Source organism: Miniopterus natalensis, chromosome 17 (genome assembly GCF_054644295.1).
Source record: "Miniopterus natalensis isolate mMinNat1 chromosome 17, mMinNat1.hap1, whole genome shotgun sequence".
Taxonomy (NCBI): domain Eukaryota; kingdom Metazoa; phylum Chordata; class Mammalia; order Chiroptera; family Miniopteridae; genus Miniopterus; species Miniopterus natalensis.
Window position 1 is genome coordinate 180,194 of NC_142097.1, and position 20,699 is coordinate 200,892.

General features: G+C 38.9%; 1 long non-coding RNA gene across 1 annotated transcript; it reads left to right on the plus strand.

Annotated features, from left to right (window-relative positions):
- Positions 1–1,591: 1,591 nt before the first annotated feature.
- Positions 1,592–16,738, plus strand: LOC107540606 (uncharacterized). Its single transcript, XR_015715911.1, has 4 exons — positions 1,592–1,722; positions 12,069–12,229; positions 15,229–15,362; positions 16,580–16,738. It is a non-coding gene; the product is annotated as an uncharacterized LOC107540606 (long non-coding RNA).
- The last annotated feature ends 3,961 nt before the right edge of the window (positions 16,739–20,699 follow it).

Here is a 20,699-nt window from a genome sequence, read left to right on the forward strand (position 1 = left end):
GGAGACCTGGCTCTATTGATTTACCTGATGCATCTCCTTTCCGGATTCTATGTATTTGACCATGTTCTTGGATATATGTATTGCTGGGTATATATTATGTAGAGTAGAGCCTAACCAAGTGTGTGTTTTATGCAAACTTATTTTCTACATGTTTGAAACATTTCACAGAGAAAATCAGTTCATACACATGAGGAATTGCACATGTAACCAAATAGTTTGTGATCTTTCATTAATAAAGCCATTGGAAACCTAGATTTCTCCAACTGTTTAAATTCAAAAGCATTTCATGAGTGTGTTCCACTTTTATATTTACATAATAGCCCCAAGAAATGTTACTGATGCTTCATCCTGTTATTTACTGTAAACACTATGAGCACTTTTTTGTAAAAGTAAAAGCAAATAAATAGCTCATATTATTGAAAATATTTTAAATAAATATAATAAAGAAGTTAGTGCTGGAATTATGTTTAATCACACAGTGACACAGCTAGAACAAAGTTCCAAACCCTTGGACTTGTTGCAGGTGCTGTGCCTTCTGGACCAGGCTACTTTTACAGTCAGCACCACAATATAGCCTCACTGAAGTGGGAAAGCATGTGAACATCTTTTCCCAGTGTGGCCACATTGAGGTGCCATCCAAATCCTTCGCCCTGAACCGGGTAGGGATGGCCCACCTTCTCCCCCCCAGACAGCAACAAAAACGTGGTAAGACTTGTTTGGACAGGGTGCTGTCAACACCTAATGGAGGGCTAACATTAAAGCCCTGGTGCTGCCTACAGCTGTGAAGGATGTGCCCTGCACCACCTTTAAGGAAGCCATTCGCATCATAACTATGGTAGGTTAGGTTTGTATATTTATCATGACAGTTTTCTGGCACAAGCATCTTGAAAAAGGACACCTCTTTCTATCTCAAACAAAGGCTCCATATGAGAGAGACATGATCTGCAAGAGCAGAAAAGGGGTCCATTGGCTGGGGTGAGATCAGTGAAGGAAACGCATTGGTGTAGAAAATGGCCAGGCAGGGCCTGAGGCTGGTTCCCAAGAGAGGTCAGAAGACGCTGATGCGTGAATGAGATAAAGATGGTGAGATGATATATGCAGTCAGTTCTTCTGAGAAGTTGGCTTGTGAATGAGGAGCAATGAAACGAAATAGCAGCTGGGAAGGGACTACAATCAAGGGAAGGCTCGGGATTGGGTTTTAAGAATAGGAGACAGTAGAACCAAATTGTATGATGGTAGGGAGAGATCAATAATGCAGAGAGAAACGGAAGGGCTGACAGTAAAGTCCACGAGAATGCAGGAGGGATAGAACCAAAGGAGGCAGGGTGGGGAAACAGCAGGTTTACAGACAGACGGAAGGATGAGGGACGTTCCTCTCACCCAATAGTTCATCCTGCTCAGTGAAGTCAGGAGAACCATGGCTGTCAGCGGTTATGCGGGGTACAATTTCTCCAAATTGATCCATAGGAAGAAATATACCTGATCAAGAAAGAATGAGTTCAAAGGGCAGGGCACCAACCTCTGAGAAGCTGAGGGGGAAATAGGGTAAAATTATGAAGGATACTCAAGCAACACATTTTTTAAATGTTTTTCTTTTCATCTTGCAGGTGGTTTTCGCTCTTCCAGACTTTGTAATAAAAAAACCTTGGAAAACGCTTTATAGAGACACCACCTATGGACCTGCCTACTCTATATCAAGACATGTCATACAACACTCCCCTGGTATTTATCTTAAGCACGGGCTCAGATCCTATGGGCGCATTTCATAGATTTCCCAGGACAGCGGGTATTCAGAATGGTAAGGTCACATTTAGCAGGTTTAACAACTCCTATGAGCATCTCCTTGATAAAATTTTCTGCCGCGGTCCAGCCACAGCGGGAGTCAGGGGGCCGAAGGCGGGCAAGGCGTCGGCGCTGGGAGACAGCAGACTACACGACTCGGAGGTGGTGTGACACTGTTCCACTTTATTGAGAATCAACATAATCTTTTATACTTTCTTTTTTGGCTACGATTACCTTTTTTCGGTTAGCAAGCAAGAAATATTATTCACAGGTTAAATAATACAAGTTTCGATTTCATCAGAACGGAACAATTTTGACTTTTATTTTTTAGAATAGAGGAGAAAGGAAAAATCAGTGACCTATAGAGTGGTAGATGCGGCTTTGTTTGCAGCAGGAATATATTAGTTTGTGAGGCAGAAATTTTATATAATGTTTGCCTGTGGTTACTACTTCTTCTGGTTATATTTTAACCATGGACCTATTCTTAAGCTATTATATTCTTCTTGCCATTTTCTTCTAAGAACAGAGTGCCTTTGCCATAGCTATGGATTAACTGCTAAGAATGCTTTGCTTTTGTTTCTTTGGGAGCGAGCACCCGCGTGGCCGCCGCCTTGCCGAGCGTTTCCTGGAGGGCAGGTTCTCACACTGACCGTGCCTTCCGTTTACAGTAACTGCTCTGATTCCGTTCCCATTGGAAGCACCTGTGTAAGGCAGAGGAGGGGCTGGTGGCCTTTCCACACTGTTAGCCCCTTCAGGGGATGCCACAGTCTGCCATTTATTCTATGTGCTACCCAGGGTGGTCCTTGTGCAGCAGGCGGGGGCGATGGCCTTTTCCTGTCCTCGGCTAATCCTGCAGTCACAGGCGGGGCACTGGAGGACAGGCGGCCGTGTGCGCTCAGCTTTCTCTGGTTCCTCCATAAATGCCTTATTGGGGAGCCAGGGGGAGTTTTCCTGGCTTCTTCTAATAACTATTTGTTAAAGCATCCGGCACATGTGATAGTGACTGGACTTGGGGAAATCAGGATTTCTTCAGAAGTGAGAACATTGTTTACCATTCCCAGGTTAGTTATTGATTTTATGACCCAAAATCCCCCTCCAAGGAGGAGAAGAGATATTCCCATTAAGCCAGTTACTCCCACCCACATGCCACGTCCTCTCCCCAGAAGACGCCTTCCTTGAAGCTTTCTCTCCACGTCCGGATTTTGTCAGACGACATGGTTGGGAGAGGATGCAGCAATTTTCCTTTTTGTTCCCTCTGTAGATTATGAATTCCTACATAACATCGGTAATAGAATCAACAATAAAATAAACCCTCCCATAGTGCTGGGTTTATTCTAGCAATGCAAGGATGGTTAAAATATAGAAAATAAAGTAATGTAATTCACCACATTCAAAGGTTAAAGGAGAAAACCCCTTTAAGTAAATAAGAAAAGTATTTCAACAGATGCAGAAAAAGTATTTGTTGAAATTCAACGTGCATTCATGGGAAAAATAGTCCTAGTAAACTAAGAATCTAGAAATCATTCCTTACAAAAATAAAACCAGGAACAGGACTTTCTTTTATTCTGATAAAGGAGAGGAAGAGATTAACCAAAGAATTTAGATGCATATATGCATAACCCATCCACACAGACAATAGTGGAGTGAAGGCCTAGGCAGGAGAGGGGTCAGTGTAGGGAGAAAAGGAGACATCTGTAATACCTTCAACAATGATTTTTTTTAAATTAAATTAATATTTTTTTATTGTTCAAAATATTACAGATGTCCCTTTTTCTCCCCATTGACCCCTTCCACCACCCTCTCCTCAATCCCTCACCACACCATTGTCTGTGTCCTTGGGTTGTGCATATATGCATATAAATTCTTGAGTTAATCCCTCCCCTGCATCCACCCACCCTCTTCCATTCCTCTGAGAATTGTCAGTCTCATCCATGCTTCCATGTCACTGAATCTATTCTGTTCACCAGTTTATTAAGTTCTTAGATTCCACATATGAGTGAGATCATGTGATGTTTGTCTTTCTCTGTCTGGCTTATGTCACTTAGCATAATATTCTCCATGTCCTTCCATATTGTCCCAAAGGTACGAGATCCTTCTTCTTTACAACTGCATAGTATTCCATGGTGTAAATGTTCCACAGCTTTTTTATCCACTCGTCTACTGATGGGCACTTGGGCTGTTTCCAGATCTTAGCTATTGTAAAGTGCACTGCTATGAACATAGGGGTGCATATGTTCTTTCAGATTAATGTTTCAGGATTCTTAGGATATATTATTAGAAGTGGGATCACTGGGTCAAAAGGCAGTCCCATTTTTAATTTTTTTTAAAAATATATCTTTATTGATTTCAGAGAGATGAAAGAAGAGGAAGAGAGAGAGACAGAAACATCAATGATGAGTCACTGATCGGCTGCCTCCTGCATTCCCCCAACTGGGGATGGAGCCCACAACCTGGGCATGTGCCCTGACCGGGAATCGAACCCAATTGCCTGGACCTTAGTTCGATGCTCAACCACGGAGCCATGCCCGGCTGGGCCCATTTTTAATTTTTTAGGAACCTCCATACTGTTTCCACAGTGGCTGCACCAGTCTGCATTCCCACCAGCAGTGCACTAGGGTTCCCCTTTCTCCACACCCTCGCCAGCACATGTTGTTTGTTGATTTGTTGATGGAGCCATTCTGACAGGTGGGAAGTGATACCTCATTGTGGTTTTAATTTGCAGTTCTCTGATGAATAGGGACATTGAGCATTTTTTCATATGTCTCTTGGCCATCCGTATGTCCTACTTAGGAGAAATGTGTATTTAGGTCCTTTGCCCATTTTTTAATTGGATTGTTTGTCTTCCTCTTGTTGAGTTGTATGAGTTCTTTGTACACTTTGGAAATTAGCCCCTTATCAGATACATTCTTGGCAAATATGTTCTCCCAGACCGTGGGGTCCCTTTGTATTTTGAGGCTGATTTCTTTGGCTGGGCAGAAGCTTTTAAGTTTGATGTAGTCCCGTATGTTTATTTTTTCTTTTGTTTCTCTTGCCCTAGGAGATGTATCAGTGAAAAGTCCACTACGTGAGATGTCTGTGACTTTACTGCCTAAGTTTTCTTCCAGGATTTTATGGTTTCGCTACTGACATTTAAGTCTTTTATCCATATTGAGGTTATTTTTGTGTATGGTGAAAGTTGGTCATCTAGTTTCACTTTTTTGCATGTAGCTGTCCAATTTTTCCAGCACAATTCACTGAAGAGACTGTCTTTACTCCATTCTATGCTCTTGCCTCCTTTGTCAAATATTAATGGACCATAATTGCATGGGTCTATTACTGGAGTCTGTGTTCTTTCCATTGATCTATATGCCTGTTGTTGTACCAATACCAAGCTGTTTTGATTTCAGTGACTTTGTAATACAGTTTGATATCTGGTAGAGTGATCCCTCCCACTCTGTTCTTCTTTCTCAAGGTGGTTGCAGCTATTCGGGGTCTTTTTTGGTTCCATATAAATTTTTGGAATATTTGTTCTAGTTCTGTGAAATATGCTGTTGGTATTTTAATAGGAATTGCATTGAATCTATAGATTGCTTTGGGTAGTATGGACATTTTAATGATATTAAATCTTCCAATCCATGAACATGGTATATTATTCCACTTGTTTATATCTTCTTCTATTTCTTTTTTCAGTGTCCTCTAGTTTTCCGAGTACAGGTTTTTTGCATCCTTGGTTAAGTTTATCCCCAGGCATCTTATTTTTTTATTTTCAATGGTAATTGGTATTGTTTTTTGTTTGTTTGTTTCTCTTCCTCAGAGTTCATTGTTGGTGTATAAAAATGACATCAATTTTTGGATGTTATATTTGTATCCAGCTCCCTTGCCGAATTCATTTGTCAAATCTAGTAGTACTTTGATGGACTCTTTAGGGTTTTCTATGTACAGTACCATGTCATCTGCAAATAATGACAGTTTTACTTTCTCCTTTCCAATTTGGATACCTTTTATGTTTTCTTCCTGACTGATGGCTGTGGCAAGGACTTCCAGTACTATGTTGAATAAGAGGGTGAAAGTGGACACCCCTGTCTTGTTCCTGTTTTTAACAGAAATGGTTTTAGTTTTTGCCCATTGAGTGTGATGTTGGCTGTAGGTTTGTCCGTTATAGCCTTTATTAAGTTGATGTATGTTCCTTCTATTCCCACTTTGCTGAGAGTTTTTAGCAAAATGGTTACTGGATTTTCTTGAATGCTTTTTTGCACCTATTGATATGATTATATGATTTTTGTCCTTTTTTTTTTTTTTTTTTTATTTTATGTGATGCATCACATTTATTGATTTGCAGATATAATACCAGCCTTGCATCCCCAGAATAAATCCCACTTGGTCGTGGCGTATGATCTTTTTAATGTACTGCTGGATCCAGCTTGCTAGTGTTTTAGTGAAGATTTTAGCATCTATGTTCATCAGGGACATTGTCCTGTAATTTTCTTTCTTTGTAGTATCTTCATCTGGTTTTGGGATTAGGATGATGCTGGCCTCATAAAAAAGAGTTTGGGAGTTTTCCCTCTCTTGAACTTTCTGGAATAGTTTGAGGAAGATAGGTGTTTATTTTTCTTTGAATGTTTGGTAAAATTCACCTGTAACTCCATCTGAACCAGGACTTTTGTTTCCTGGGAGTTTTTTGATTGCTGCTTCAATTTCACTAGTTGTCATCAGCCAATTCAGGTTTACTGCCTCTTTTTGATTCAGCTTTGGAAGACTGTTTACTTCTAGGAATTTATCCATTTCACCAAGGTTATCCAGTTTGTTGGCATATAGTTGCTCATAGTATTTTCTTACAATCCTTCGTATTTCTGTTGGGTTGGTTGTTATATCGCCTTTTTCATTTCTGATTTTATTTGTTTGGGCCCTCTCTCTTTGTTTCTTGGTGAGTCTGGCTAAAGGTGCATCAATCTTATTAATCTTTTCAAAGAACCAGCGCTTGGTTTTATAGATTTTTTTGTATTGATTTTTTAGTCTCCATGTCATTAATTTCTGCTCTGATCTTTATTATTTCCTTCCTTCTACTTTCTCAGTGATTTTCTTACTGTTCTTATTCTAGTTCTTTTAGTTGTTGTGTTAGATGGTTTAGTAGAGATTTTTCTTATGTCTTAAGATAGGCCTGTACTGCTATGAACTTTCCTCTCAGGACTGCTTTTGCTGTGTCCCAGAGATTTTGAGTTGTCTTTTCATTTTTGGGTTTTTTCCAAGAAGTGTTTGATTTCTTCCTTGATCTCATTGGTAACCCATTCATTTTTTAATAACATGATATTTATTCTCCATGTGTTTGAATATTTTTGAGTTTTTTTATAGTGGTTGACTTCTAGTTTCATGGCATTGTGATCTGAAAAGATGTTTGATATAATTTCAATCTTCTTGAATTTGTAGGGACTTGCTTTGTGCCCTAACACGTGGTCTATTTTTGAGAATGTTCCATGTTCCCATGAGAAGAATGTGTATTCTGCTGCTCTGGGATGAAATGTTCTGTAAATGTCAATTAAATCAATTAGATCTAGTATGTCATTTAAGGTCTGTGTTTCCCTGTGGGTTTTTTGTCTTAATGATCTGTCCAGTGATGACAGTGGGATCTTAAAGTTCCACACTATGATTGTGTTGCTGTCAATCTCCCCCTTAAAGTCCACCAAGAAATTTTTTATATATTTAAGTGCTCCTATATTGGGTGCATATATATTTATAAGGGTTATTTCCTCCTGTTAGATTGATCCCTTTAGTATTATATAGTGACCACCTTTGTCTCTTGTTATGGTCTTTATTTTGAAGTCTATTTTGTCAAAAATAAGTATTGCTGCTCTTTTTGTTTTGTTGTTTCCATTTTCATGGACTATTTTTTCCCATCCCTTCACTTTAAGCCTGTGTTAATCTTTTGCTCTCAGGTGGGTCTCTTGTAGACAGCATATATTTGGGTCCTGGTTTCTTATCCATTCAGCTACCGTATGTTTTTTGATTAAAGCTTTTGTTCCATTTACATTTAAAGTCATATTGATATATACTTTTTAATTCCATTTTTCTGCTTCATGCTTTTCTCTCAGTATTTCTTCTTACGTACCTTTCTCTTAATATTTCTTTTTTTTCTTAAAGCAGTCCTTTCAGCATTTCTTGCAGTGCTGGTTGAGTGGTACTGAACTCCTTCAGCCTTTTTTTGTCTGGGAAGCTCTTAATTTCACCTTCAATTTTAAATGATAGCCTTGCTGGATAAAGCAGTCTTGGTTGCATGTTCTTGCTTTTCATTACTTTGAGAACTTCCTGCCACTCCCTCCTTGCCTGAAGACTTTCTGTTGAGAAATCTGCTGTCAGCCTTATGGGGGTTCCCTTGTAGGTCACTGCTTGTCTCTCTCTTGCAGGCCTTAATATTCTCTTTTTCCTTGACATTTGCCTTTTTAATTATGATGTGTCTTAGAATGGTTCTCTTTGAGTCCTTCTTGTTTGGAACCCTCTGTGCTTCCTGAACTTGTGTGTCTTTTTCCCTCCCCAACGTAGGAAATTTTCTGTCATTATTTTCTTTACCAAGTTCTCTATCCCTTGCTCTCTTTCCACCTCTTCTGGCACCCCTATGATATGAATGTTGTTTCTCTTCATGTTGTCCCAAAGCTCCCTTAGACTGTCCTTATGCTTTTTAAGTGTTTTTTATTTTTGCTGCTCTGATTGAGTGGCTTTTTCTACCTTATCTTCTAAGTCACTTATTCTATCCTCTGCTTCATTTAGCCTGCTTTTAATACCCTCCAGCATATTCTTGATATCAGATATAATATTCTTCATTTCTGCCTGATTCTTATTTATTGTATTTAGCTCTTTTTTCATGTTTTCACTAAGTTCCTCGACCTTTCCAGTAAGTGTTTTGTTGTTCTCATTAATTTCCTGGAGCATCTTTATCACCACTACTCTGAACTCTGTTTCTGATAACTTGCTTAACTCCATCTTATCAGGGTTTTTTTCTGGTGATTTTCCCTATTCTTTAGTTTTGGGATTGTTTCTTTGTCTCCCCATTTTGGTGGCTCTTAGTGTTTGTATCTGTATATTAGATATATTTGCTGTCTCCCAGCCTTGTAGGGTGGGATTTTGTAGTGTATGTTTAGTGGAGCCCAGAGGGGTGTTTTTCTTGTAATTCTGAGCTCTTTGCTCTATGTGTATCTCTTTTGTGAGTATCCCTTTTGTGAGTTCTTTGGTCTCTGCTGTTGTGATTGGGTCTAGGGTGTTGACCCATTCTTGGAAGGACTCTCCTCTCAGGTTGGTTAACTGTGTGTCTCAGCCCCAACCACGTCACGTGAGCTGTTGTACAGGTGCTGGCAAAGCAAGACAGTACCCAATCAAACTGCCAGGAAACAAGCAGTATCTTACAAAATATCTTGACAATCACAATTAAAACATCCCAAGTGGAAGTAGAATTGGGAAAGCAAAGTGAGATCACAAATGCTAAAGCAAACAAACAAACAAACAAAATATATATAGAGAAAATTATATTATTGGTAATAGTAACGAAAAATAAAAAATAAACTAATATAAAAAATAAAAAATAGAGACCCTACTGGGAGATAAAGGGGGCAGAGAAAAGATTCTGAAAAAAGGGCAATCAAAAAATTAAGGGTAGAGTGTAGGAATAGAAAATAGTTGAAAATAAAAAAACTTTTTTTAAATACAATAAAGAGAGAAACAGAAACAAACAAAGAAAAAGACAGGAAGAGAAAAGGGAGAAAAAGAAAAAAGAAGGTATGCCAATGGAACAAGAAGAGAGAGAGAGAGAGATAAAGCAAGGGCACAAAGAGAGCCCAATAAGAGATATAGGGAAACGATAGAGGAAAGTAGTAAACTTATTGGTTATAATGATCATTTCCCAGCAATTAAACTGACTATCAAGAAAATCTTGATAATAGAACAAAAGACAAAACAAAGCAAATAAACAAAACAATAAAACAAAGCTAAACAATATATTTTTTTAATTAATTGAAAAAAATTTTTTTTAATTTAAAGAGGAAATTTTTTTCTTTTCTCTCTTTTTGCTAAGAAAAAATTTAAAAAGTCAGTCAGCTGAGTTTCATCTGGGCAGCTTATGTTGTCTGAGGGTCACTGATTTGTATGCTGATTTCAGTTCTCCTGGGAGGTACTTGTGTATCAGCCAATGTCAGAAGCTGTCTAGGTTTGGCTCTGGTGTCCTTAGGTAGTTGGCTGATCTGAGGCTCTCTGTGGACCACCTCCTTTTGTCAGCTACTTTGCTTCCCCCTTGTGGTTGCTGGGTCTTACTCCAGAGTCTTCTGCAGAGTCTTTCGGGTGCAGGCCAGCTGGTGTAGCTGGGCATATTCTTCCCCTTACTTATAAGTTTCTCTTTCAGGCACTCACTGTGGGGAAGTTAGTCTCTGCTTCCAGATTACTGAAAATAAAAGCAGACTATATTAAAGCATATTAGCAACAGGAACTCTCTTCATTGCTGATGGGAATGCACAATGGTACAGCCACTTTGAAAGACAGTTCAGTGTTTTCTTACAAAATTAAACATACTCTTACCATTCTATCCAGCAGTCACACTGCTTGATATTTACCCAAGGAGTTGAAAACTATATCCATGGAAAAACCTGCACATGGATGTTTACATAATCACCAAAACTTGGAGGCAACCAAGATGTCTTTCAGTAGGTGAATAAGTAAACAAAGAGTGGTATGTCCATACAGTGGAATATTACTCAGCACTAAAAAGAAAGGAGCTATCAAGCCATGAAAAGACATGGAGGGATATTAAATGCATATTACTAAGTAAAGAAGCCAATCTGAAAAGGCTCCATACTGTATGATTCCAACTATATGTTATTCTGGGAAAAGGCAAAACTATGGAGACAGTAAAAAGAGAACAGAGGGTTTATATCCAATATAAAGAACTCTGAGAAATAAAATAAAATTTTTTAAAAAGACAGGTGATTCAATAGAAAAAAAGGAAGAGATCAAGGGGAGATACAAAAAGGAGTTAGCCAAGAGGGCAATAAGTAAACCTATGAAAAGAGGAAAGAATTAAAACCTCAATGAGATACCACTACACATTTATCAGGTGTTAGCAAAGAAATGGTGAGACAAGTACTCTCATCTGCTGCTGGGAGAAATGTGGACTGGTGACATCCCTTTGGAAAAGTTTGATATCATAAAAAATTTAAACATAAACAAACTCTGTCCAACCAGCAGTTCCACTCCTAGGAATATACACAACAAAATGGAGTGCACATGTGTACCCAAAGACATGTACAAGAATGTTTCTTGAAGCATTGCATATAATAGCCAAGGACCATAAACAATCCAAATGGCCATCGAGAGCAGAATAGATAAGTAAATTGTGGTCTAACCACAGTTTATAGCAATAAAAATGAATGAACACAGTGACACACAATAATGTGAGTTAACCTAAAAAAATAATGTTGATTGAAATAGACCAAATAAAAATAAATAAACTATATAATTCCACTTATATAAAATTCAAAAACAGGCAAGACTGACCTATGGTGTTAGAATTCAAAATTGCCTTTGAGAAGGAAGATGGATCCTGACTGGGAGGATGATGATGATGTTCTTTATTTTGTCCTCAGTGGTGGTACATGTGTGTATTCACCTTGGGAGAATTCAGTAAGTCATGCATTAATGATTTGTGTACTTTTCCTAAATATGTGGTAGACTTCAACTTTTTTTTTTTAATCTTTTCAAAACTGACCTATAAGGTTGGAAGTCAGGATAGTGCATGCCTTTGGGAAAAAGGAAGGGAAAATGTTTGGAATGGAAAGGGGTATAGGAGAGATGTCTCTGAGATGTTGGCAAAGTTTTCTTCTCAACCACAGATGTTCATTTGCAATAATTCATAGAGCTGTATACTTGTTCTTTGCACATTTTTATATGTGTTACAGTAAAAGTGGTTTTAAAAAAACACACAGACAAGGAAATAAGAACAAAACATTTGTACATCTGTCAGAATGAGCATTTTATAATTTTTTTTAATCTCGCTCACTGATATTTTTTCCATTCTTTTCAGAGAGAGTGGAAGGGGGAGAGAGAGAAACATCAATTGGCTGCCTCTTGGATTGAGCCTGCAATGCAGCAAAGTTCCCTTGACCGAATCAAACCTGAGGCCCTCCAACCCGAGGGCCAAGGCCACTGAAACAAACCAGCTAGGCCAGAATGAGGATTTTAAACATGTGCTTATTCTAAGCAAGAGTCTACTATATTTAAATATCTTAATAATTTCATTACTTACAAAACAGCATTGTTGTTATTGTTCAACTCAGGGTGCAATCAATTTCACTGGGGCAAGGAAAAGGACCCATTGCTGAATGAATGATCAAAGATGCTATGAAATCAGGAAACTGGGCATTTTTGCAAAACTGCCATCTTTCTGTTTTTTGGATGTTGGCAATGGAAGAGCTAATTATAACCTTCACAGATCCAAGTATGTTGAACACATATCATTTGCATAATACCATTTTATGTAGCCTTTCTTGTTGAATTGATTCCTTATAATAATTCTTTATTGTTTCCCCATATTAAAGAGGAGAAATTTGAGAGCCATTAGTTAAATTACACAACCCAGATGAGAAAAAAGGTCTTCAGACCTAGGTAAGGGTATCACTTACTGGACAATTTCTGTTTCAGGTTGCTGTCTGTGGGAAGCCATTCCAATTCAAAAAAGATTACATATAGGCATGATAAAAAGAAATAGAAAAATGAATTTAAACAAAGCAGGAAATTAAATCTTTCACTATAGAAGGAGAGAAGTTAGGAAACAGAGTTGAGATTATCATCAGTTTCCTTAGAGCAGTGTTTTACCACTTTTTATCCTAGCTACAGTATTACCACCTTCTTTCCCACTCAAGAATGTATAATGGGCTGCAAAGAGAAAAGAAGTAGTTACAACCTACTCATTTTAAAGTGTTAGTATAAAAATAATTGAAACCTTAAGAATATATTATTGCTCATAAATAGGGTGGGCCCTGCTTCTCCACCCTGCCAGGAAGCCATGGGAGAGAATCACCAACCTATAGTATCTGGAGTCCTCCTCTGGGGTCTTCCTTTGTGTCTCAACCACAGAAAGCTTCCTGGAAAGGTGAGAGCTATGCAGCTGGTCTTATAAGGGACTTTACTTCATGGTGCCCATTAAGGGGGAGAGCTGCTCCCTTAGAATGGCCAGCCTGCAATGGTTACCAGCCATAGCCAGGGCTTTGCAGCCTTCCCCTAAAGGCCCCTGGTTTCCTGGTTCCCCTTCCCTGTCTCCTGCAGGCTGCTTCTAACAAGGCTGAAGAGTCATTTTCATCTACTATCCAAAATCTCCACTCTTTCCACTCTTGCAGTGCATATAAGAGGTGGCCTTGTCCCAGATAGCACTGTGGCTTATTTCCATTTAAATGATTAACGAAAAATGACAAGAATGTCTACCTTATGATTTAGGAATCCCAACGATTAGGATTATAATTAAGAAAAAATGCTGGGGAAGGCATCTAAAAGGCAGTTTGCTGCAGTGGTCCTACATGAGCCTTCAGAATAAAAAGACATGTTCAGCTTGCCATGATCCATACAGGATCATGTGCCAGTTCTTCAAGGAAGCTGGCCGGCTGTGGAAGCCAGAAGTCCTTAGTAGGTTCTAAGTAATTGCATCTCACTAACGCTTAAGTAGATAGGAAAATCCTCCCCTGGCCCTTTTACAGTCATTTATTAACCATTTGAGTTCTGATGTTTAACTTGAACCGGTATAAAATAAAATACATGCAGGTAATTAGCTGAAAAAAAAAGTGAACAAGAAAAAGAAACAAAAACTCTGGACTTGAAATTTTAAGACCCAAGTAAAGTTCTACCCCCACCACTTCCTGACTGTGCATATTACATTCCCACTCTGGTACTCAGTTTCCCCAGCTATAAAATGATTGCATCATATTGTTGCTAGAAGTCTCATGCTAAGATGATTTCTGAGATTCCATTCCAGCTCTAAACTTCTATGATGTCTGTGAAAGCTAAGACTCTTGATGCTTTAGCAGTTATAAGAGAAAATGTGTGGGGGGAAATGCAAAACACTTCCCTAAACCTGCCTTTTTTTATTCTTCAGGTTTTTTTGTTAGTGAAATTTTTATCCCTAAAACTTCGGTAGATGTGTGACTTCTATGCCCAATAGTTGCTACCTGTGAGTAATTTTAGTGTTGCTCTAGAGTTGTACTAGAAATAACTTTTAACTTTGGCTCTGTAAAGTAGCTCATTAACTTAGCTCAAAGAAGCATAAATTCAACCTTGATCTGCAGTCATTCATTCAATAAAATTTGAGAACCTACTATGTGCCATGCACTGTTCTGAATGCTTAGGGTATGTCGGTGAACAAAACTACCACAGATAGCTGCCCTCCTCAAGCTTATGTTCTAGCCAGGAGAGACAGAAAATAAAGAAACCACATGATAAGTAATTTATATGGTAAAACAGAATATGGTCAGTGCTTTGGAAAACATTAAAAGGGGAATAAGGAAAACCAGAAAGGTCAGGATAGAATGTGGGCAGAGAGGAAGGGTGGATAGCAATTTTAAATGGTGTGGTCCAGGAAGACCTCTTTGAGAAGGTGACATTTGATCAAGACTTGAAGAAAGTGAGGGAGTCAGAGGAAAAACATTCCAGGCAGAAGGAACAGGTAGTGCAGACGCCCAGGGACGGAGCCAGCCTGGCATGTTGGAGAAACAATATGAATGTACTTAAAAATCAGTGCCAAGAAAGTCGTCTTTGGATGATTCTCTCATCTTCCTGTGATGTGAATGATGACTTTCCCAACATTGCTCTGGCATTTTTAACCTAGAATGAAACACAATCTTTCTTATATTCTCATTTCTTAGCTCTGAAAGTATATTGACTTAACCTCCTGATACTGCACTTGAGGTCTCTCCATTTCCCTGCTCCCTTGGTTCCCTCTGCACCTTCTCTGCAGAAGGGAGAAGTCCCTTTCTTCTCCATAGGCTTCCTCACCACTTTCATGCAATTTGCCTTAAATCGAATGTTTAAGAAAAAAACTTCATGAGCATAAGTGCACTGGCAGTCACTGTCCTCTTTTTCAAATGAAAATTTTCTCCATTTCAGAGGGAAGGCCCTTAACTTCTCCTCCAGGTATTGAAAATTAACATCTCTCATATCTTTACTCAAATGTGCCAATGTCTAGACTGCCAGACCCTCCTGCATGAAGATTTCTGTAAAGATTCCCTGAGAACATTTTACAACACACTTTAAAAAGATAAACTAGTCTTTAAACAGAGCTTACAGCATTGTTTGCTACCCTATAATAATAACTGCTTATAGAAAAGTATTAATAGGAGTTAAGCATTTCCGTTTTTATTGTTTTGTCTTCGTTTTAAATAGATATTGCGATCAAGGACAGTTTTTGACTTTTTTTAAGTTCCATGCCTAATAGTACATTTCCTGTTACAGTTCTTGAAAACTCCGTCAAGGCAACCTGTGCAGGTGATTGGAGTCACATGAAGTGACTGGCCTCAGAGTGTTCATCCAGCGGGCCCAGGGAGCTCGGACCCGTGCAGAACTGTGTGAATGCCTGAGCCGTCCAGGTGAGGAGGTGGGAGGCAGCATCTCTTCCGCAGATAGTGAGCAGGGAGACAGCTTCCTAAGCCACCGCCCATCCTCATGCCCTAGGCCTGGTGGTCATTCAGTTCATCCCCTCTTCCCCTCTATCAAAAGCTGTTAAGGCTGCAGAGTGATGAGAACAGGATCCTTCCCAGAGTTAAAGGAATGTTTCAACATTTGAGAGACAGGAAGACCTTCAGGGTACTGGATGTCAGTCCTGAAAGATTCCAATATGTGAGCAGCATCTGAGGATGTTCACACGGGGATGTTCAGAAGGGATCCCTCTTCCCTCCCTCCCTGCCCCACGTCATCAAGGCAAAGTGTGATACAATGCCATGTGTTGGGGTGACCAGAAAATCCGATGCAGATGGCCTTGTTTAGAAACATGGACACTAAATGGAAGTGTCTGAGGTCCTTGTGCAGGTGGTTTACCCACTGTAGGTGTGAGGACCCCACCAGGCCCTGTTCTCCCAGGACGGAGTCTGAGTAAATTACAGAGCAGGCATGGAGGTGCCAGGATACCCCGTGGGCATTGGTTATCTACATTTTTTCAGTGGCTTTGGTCCACATGTGTTATTCAGAAATAATGCAAATCTGTAAAATCACCTTCTCTGCCACTTATGTTCCATCTAAATCCAGGTAACCAACAATCCTCTAAAAAGCTTACATGCAAATATCAGGTGAGAATTTACTGAAATGACACCTTCATATTTTGAAGAAAATATAGTTGTACAAAAATGGAGACAAATAATATTCAGCATTTGTTTCTTCCATACAATTGTCCAGGTGCACTCAACTCTGGTTCTGAATAGAAACAAGAAAGTGTATTTTGTTAAAATAAATAAAAAGTAAGAATTAAATGAAAGCTTACCAATGGCATTGTGAGGCCCTGTTCTGTGTCTGAACCAAAGCAGTTTTAAATCAGTTGCTGAGCTCTGTGCTCCCCTTGTCTCGGTATCTCACAGCATTGCCTCCCAGTTCTATTCTGATCTGACTACAGACCACCATCACCTGGACAATTGTGGCAGGTCAGACTCAAAGCAGAAAAGTGATCTCAGCTATGCCTCATTCCCCAAAATCTGTTTCCCCTCTAGACTCAATTTCTGAAATCAGCACCACTGACCTGTAAGGAAAATTTTGGGATTTTTTTGTTCTTCCCTTTTGACACATATATATCATTAAACTCTCATTTTTCTTGCAGTAATTTTAGTCTCATCTGTTCCTACTTGAGTGGCTGTACCAACCTTTAGAGCTTCCTCCCTGTGGCTGGAGTCCCAAGTACCCTGAAAGATGATCTTCAGATGAGCAATACTTTCTCCTTCCTTCTGTTCCAATCTCACTGCTGTGGTCTCCTTCCTTCTGTTCCAGTCTCACTGCTGTGGTCTCCTTCCTTCTGTTCCAGTCTCACTGCTGTGTCCATCCTGTGGTCTTTTCCTTGAATTCTGACTCTTCAAATCTGTATTTCTAGATGGTGCCTTGATTAGACTGGCTTACTGCTTTTCAGATGTGTGTAGTCTATAGAGAAAAAAATCACTATAGAAATAAAACAAAGATTAAAGATGTAAGATATAAGTAAACAAGTTCTTACAGGAGATCCAAGAGGATCGAGGTTTGCAGGTATGAGGCCCTTGTTCTAGTAAAAGCTGTTGAGATGAGGAAGTGGTTTAAAATTTAGAGAAAATTTGAAACCAAGAGAAGAGAACATAGGACCAATACTCTGGTATAATCAATCAATCATCAGTTTAGAATTAAGAAATTAAGGTGGGATAGGTAGAAAACAAACAGAGGGAAAGATTTCATTATGAAAAGTCATGAAACAAAGATTATTATTCTCTGTACCAGTTTTTTAAAAAAAATCACTGTAGAGAAGTAAGTATGCAGTCAGCAGAGCGTGGCATGACTGAAGAGCCTGCATGATGGACACGCTCCTTAGGACACTAGGGGGAGCTCTCTCCACCAGATGGAGCATTAGTGTCAGTATATATATTTTTTAAGGTCTTTATTGATTTCAGAGAGAGGAAGGGAGAGGGAGAGAAAGAGAGAGAAACACCAATGATGAGAGAGTCATGGATCAGCTGCCTCCTGCGTGCCCCCAGCTGGGGATGGAGCCTGCCATCCAGGCATGTGCCCTGACCAAGAATCAAACTGAGGTCTCCTGGATCATAAATTGATACTTAACCACTGAGCCACTGAGGGGGGGAGAGAGAGAGAGAGAGAGAGAGAGAGAGAGAGAGAGAGAGAGAACATCGGTTTCTTGTTCCACTTATTTCTGCATTCATTGGTTAATTCTTGTATGCACCCTGACCCAGGATTGAACCTGCAAACTTGGCATATCAGGACGACACTAACCAATTGAGCCACCTGGGCAAGGAAGTAACTGTGTTTTTAAAAGAATAAAAAGGAACAAGACAAAGATGTACCCACTGTCACTAATTCTATTTAACATTGCATTGGAGATTCTAGCCAGGGAAATTAGACTAGGGAAAAAAATAAAAGTCATCCAGATTAGAATGGAAAAAGTAAACCTGTCATGATTTGCAAATGACATGATCTTGTATATAGAAAAATCTAAGAAATTCATGCACCAAAAAAAAACACAAAACAAACCCTAGACGTAATACTAGCAAAAAATTTTAACAAAAGTGAAGGCTTGTACACTGAAATCTGAAAAGCATTGCCAAAAATATTAAAGATGACCTAAATACATGGAGAGATGTGATATGTTCATGAATTGAGAAACACAATATTGTTAAAATGGCAACAATTCACAGGCTCATCTATACATTTAACACAATCCTCTTTAGCATTTTTTCAGAAATTGGCAAGCTAATCATAACATTTGTATGGAAATGCTAAGGGCTCCAAATAGCAAAAACAATCTTGAAAAAAAAAAAAAGAACAGTCAGAAGAGTTAATTTCCCAATTTCAAAACTTCTGCAAAGCTACAATAATCAAGTCAGTGTGGTACTGGCATAAGAATACACATATGAGCCAATGCAATCGAATTGAGAATCGAGAAATAAACCATGTATATTTATGGTAAATTGATTTTTAACAAAGATACCAGGACAACTCAGTGGGGGGAGGACAGTCTTTTGACAACTGATTCTGGGACAATCAGATATCCATCTGTAAAAGGATGAACTTGGATCCTTATCTCACACCATATACACAAAATTCAAAAGGAGTAATATATCTAAATATGAGACCTAAAACTATAAAACTCTTAGAAGAAATCATAGAAGTAAATCTTTGTGACCTTTGGTTAGGCAATGACTCCTCAGATATGAAAAAGCACAGCAATAAAAGAAAAAATAATACAATGTTTAAAACGTTTAAAACTTTCACATTTCAACAAACACGATCAAGAAAGTGAAACGAGAAAGCCACAGACTGAGAGAAAATATTTACAATCATATCTCTGATAAGGCAGTTGTATAAAAAGTATATAAAGAATTCCTATAACTCAACAGTAAGAAGAAAAATGATCCAATGGGGGTGGGGGAGAATGAGCAAAAGATTTGAGTAGATATTTCACCAAAAAAGACCTACAAATGCCCAATAGGCACATGAAAAAATGCTCAGTCATTAGCAAAATGAAAATTAAAGCCACTTCACACCCACTAGAATGGCTATAATAAAAAGGACATATAGAAACAAAAGGTGACAAGAATATGCATTTCTTGTAGCAATGTAAAATGGTGCTGCTGCTTCAAAAATTTTTTTAAATAGACTTACCATCTGACCCAAAAATTTCTTAATCTGTATATACCCAGAGAAAATGAAAACATGTGCACACACAAAAACTTATAAACAGATGTTCATAACAGCATAGTCATAATAGCCCAAAAGTGGAAACAACCTGAATGTCTTATCAACCGGTGAATGGATAAATAAGCAGTGGTATATCTGTGCAATGTAATATTTTTCAGCCATAAGAAGGTATAAATTACTGATACATGTTCAACATGAATAAACTTCAGAAATGTTATGCTAAGCAAAACAAGCCAGATACAAAATACCTTATGTTGTATGGTTCCATTTATATGAAATTTGCAGAAAACCAAAATCTATACAGACAGAAAGTATATTTATGTTGCATGGTGTAGAAATGGTGACTGCAATGGACACAGATTTTTGGGGGGATAATAAAGTTCTAAAATTAAATTGTTGTGATGGTTGTACAACTTGGTAAATTAACTAAAAGCTACTAAATTATACATTTTATTTTAATATACATTATTAATACATGTATTAACTATACATTTTAATTCATGTATAATTTTATGTGGATTTTATTATTTTTTAATTATAACTCATTAATTAAAGGTGTTTTTAAAAGAGGGTAAAAAGGCGATAACTGATATTTGCTAGTGGTGGGATTTTAGGCAGTCACTTATGGATTAATCCAGAAAATATTGATTAGGAATACTATGATAGATACTGGAAATACAAAGATGTCATAGTCCCTGCCTACCCAAAACTCATGGGGTGGAGAGTAGAGATAATGAATAAATTATAATATACTATTATAATTACCAAAATAAAAGTGTGTGCACAATGCTGTGGGAATTCAGAAGGAGCAGCTAACACTGTCTGGAGGATTCTGGGACAGCTCCAGCAAGGAGGCAACAGTTGAGCTGGGTGCTGATCCGTGATCTGGGCTCACCAGGAGAGGAGGCAGGAGAGCACATGGGCAGAGAACAGTGATGTTTAGAACCGCTAGTGGCGATGCGTGGCATGACTATAGACATCATGAGGCCTTCAGTTGGGCTGAAGCACAGTAGGAAGAGGAAATGTGTAATGCTGGGGACCTTTGTCTTCAAAACAAAAAAGAGAGAAGCTGGGGACACATCCTGAAAAGCTTGTGTGTTAATAAATGTGGCCCTTCCTTGTAGGCAATGGTTGGCAATTATCGTCTCTTAGGCTGGGAAGAGGTGCCGTAACTTATAAAGCTATAATCAGTGCAACATGAGGATGGAACGAGAGGATATAGCAGCACGGGGGAGGGGGGACTAGAGAGCAGACGATAAGCAGATAAATATTGAGGAGGCTTTAAATACAGGAGGGTATTTGGAGTTGAAAGGGGTATCTTAAGACTTCATAGTGTCGGCTATAGCACTGCAACAGCCCATTAGACAGGTCTGAGCTCAAAGTGGTCAACTACAAAGACAAACCCAAAACCTGTCCAGTTTGCATTGGGCCATCCCCAAGCCAGGCCCTGGGGACAGAAAAGGAAGAGAAGAGGGAACCACCCCCACCCACAGGTCTGTGGTGCAGGCACTGGGCCAGGTGGCGGGCATGTGCGGTGGACACCCTTC